Source organism: Silurus meridionalis, chromosome 20 (assembly GCF_014805685.1).
Source record: "Silurus meridionalis isolate SWU-2019-XX chromosome 20, ASM1480568v1, whole genome shotgun sequence".
NCBI classification, from domain to species: Eukaryota; Metazoa; Chordata; class Actinopteri; order Siluriformes; family Siluridae; genus Silurus; species Silurus meridionalis.
In genome coordinates, this window is record NC_060903.1 from 5,380,983 (window position 1) to 5,384,028 (window position 3,046).

General features: G+C 35.1%; 1 long non-coding RNA gene across 1 annotated transcript; it reads right to left on the reverse strand.

Moving 5' to 3' along the window:
* Positions 1 to 1,035: 1,035 nt before the first annotated feature.
* On the reverse strand, positions 1,036 to 2,182 carry LOC124403189. Its single transcript, XR_006928854.1, has 4 exons — positions 2,058 to 2,182; positions 1,832 to 1,884; positions 1,448 to 1,567; positions 1,036 to 1,332 (listed from the first exon to the last, which is right to left on the reverse strand). It is a non-coding gene; the product is annotated as an uncharacterized LOC124403189 (long non-coding RNA).
* Positions 2,183 to 3,046: the final 864 nt, after the last annotated feature.

Sequence of the window (3,046 nt, forward strand, 5' to 3'; positions counted from 1 at the left end):
GGTTATTAGATCGGGCATCTTTGTTCTAAGATGTTTACACACTAGCAGGTTTTGTGTGAACTAGCCCTCATATACACTAAACAAACACAGATTTGAAAATGAATGAATAATAGATAAGGATGAGTTTTCTTTAAAGTCTGTTTTTTTTACGGTTTCTTCCTCATACCATCTCAGGGAGTTTTTTTTTTCTTGCCACAGTGGCTACTTGTTAGCTCTTTAGGAACACACTTGTAAGAAACAAACTTATAGGCACAAAACCAATTTTATAACCTCATTATCTCTGTAAAGCTGCTTTGAATACAATGTCCATTGTTAAACGCACTAAACAAATCAAACTCAAATAAACTAAACTGAATATTCCTGTACTTATTAAATATTCTGACTGTGTTCATACTCATTACTCTGACTGAGTGGTGAGGAAAGCTCTATTTCTATTTTTAATGTGTCTTCATTTCAGTATATATATGTTTTATTTAGTAAATAATAAACTACCTCCTTTCCTGTACAGCTGTCACTCTGCTCTGTAATAATATTATTGTATAGGTCTGGTTATGTACTTTTGATAGACGTTGTATTATTTCAATACAAAATGTTGAACATTACTTTATACCCATCAGTGGTGGACGGAGTACAGTAGGTAAAATATTACTCCAGTAAAAGTAAGTGCTCCCTTTAAACTTTTACCTGAGTAAAAGACAAAAGTATTTGCCTTCAAATGTACTTAAGTATCCAAAGTACTATGATTTATTATGGCTATAATGTTCCTGTTATCACTTTTGTCACAAGACTCTTGCTTTTATCCAATCATAGATCAAAAGGAACAACAGATTTCATGTCATTGTAAAAGAATGATATTTAAGTTTGAAATGTAGTTACATTAAGTTAAGGAAGTTAAAGTAAAAGTCCCCCCAAATGGAAAAAATTACCAATATGCAAAAAAGCTACATAATTACATGTACTTCATTACTGTGCACCACTGATACCCATACATGTATAACCTGATTGTTATAAGGGTATAAATTGAAATATAAAAAATGCTGCTAAAAGACTTTTTATTTATGATGCATTCAGTACATTATCGTCAAGCTTTAGGTGAAAAAAAAGACACAAATGCATATAATATAATATATAATATACTATAGAGTTCACTGATTAAAAACTTAAACACAGAGAAGAGCAACAATAATGCAGAGATATTACAGATTAAACTTGTTCATAGTTTAGTGTTATGCTAATTGCAGAGGTCCCTCTGACAGCATGTAGCTGTAATGCCCTGAGTGCCCTGTAGGAGGCGGCAGTCTGACATTGCAATGCATCTCTTGAAATAGCCAACTACAGAAAAAAACATTTAGCATTTAATGTTCCTGACTGATGTTACACTTATAATAAATATACCATGATATATATTATTAAAATATGTAGTGATCAAACGTAAGAAGACACTTACATGGGTAGTTTGTGAAAATAGCAGAGATACAGGCATCTTGCCTAATGCCACAGGTTTCAGTAGTGGTTGTACATCTGCCTCCACTTGGGGCAATACACTTTTTACATTTGAGAGCAGAACCTGTAAAATAGGGAAGATCGAAAACCACAATAAGTTTTTTGCATTTTACACTGGATTCATTTATACATTTATTTCTCTGTTAGCATGTGTTTGTTGATGCCATTCCGAATATACACTGAAGATTCTTGCTTGCTCTTACTAGCCTTTTGTTCTTGTTTGTTCTTGCACTTGCTTCCTGACTCAGCTTTTCTGTTCTAATCACCGAATATTTTTTATATAATTTAAATTAGTTTTAAACTGAACTTTAGCCCACATAATACTTACCACTCATCAGCATTAAGGCAAACACCAGAGTCAGGATCAGAGTCTTCATTATTCTGCAGAGTACAGAAAACATTTTTATTGCCTACAAATTTAAAAATGCCCAGAGAATAAATTGCATCTAAACTACAAAACCCATGTGATTAAAAATGAACTTTTCTAAGAATAATAGACAAGTAAAGAAAAACATTCAACTACTCCATTTAAATGATATTCTATTTGATATTACCTTCAGTATTTGGGAGTGAAGTAAAGGAGAAAGGTGTCTGACTGTGTTCCAAATCTGAGCTCCACCAGTTTATCTTTCCTGCTTTATATAAACCTGATGTGCCAACTTCCTGGTTTTCCCAGACGCTTTGGACTGTTATCTAGCTGTATGAATAAACTCGGGAATATAGGATTTCACAATAATGTGCCAGACAAATTCTAGTTTTACATCTAGTCATGTGATTTTGCACTCAGGTGCTTGGTGACTTTTCCTCCTTCAAAATACATTACACAATACCCTTTTGTAATACATGTATTATAAGCCGACTACAGGAAAATGAACGAACAAATAAACAAAAGAAATGTTTTTTCCCAGCATAGAAGGAGAAACTATATAATAAGTTATAGTTTATAGTTCATCATAATGTTTCCTTCTCTACCAGAGGGGACAACACACTGGATCAGGTAGATACAAACATACCTGAGGCATACACAGCTATTCCCCTTACTAATATGCGACAGTTTGATCCTCTCTTTGTTCCTGCTACCCAAATACACACCACTAATCAAACGTGTGAAACCAGCTCTGAGGACAGAAAGGTATGACCAGTGGGGGTCATTTCTTCTCTACAGCAACAGCTTCAGGATACTGACTGGTACATGTTTGTACCTCAATTGCTGACTCTTCTACTGCTCACAGTCCATTATCACTCTCCACAACAGATGTCTATTCAGCATTTAGCAGAGTGGACGCACTCAAGGCAGCTGGGGGAGTGTGTTTAAAGCATGTGCTGGTCAACTGGCGCAGGTATTCACTGGCATTTTCAACCTGTCACTGGCCCAAGAAATGGAAACCAGTGCCTAAGCATTCAGCTGCAGAATGACTGAATGATGTTCGCCCAGTTGCACTCACCCCTATTGGTATGAACTGCTTTGAGAAACTGGTCCTTAATCACCTCATTGCTGGCCTACCATCCATCCATCTATCTATCTATCTATCTATCTATCTAT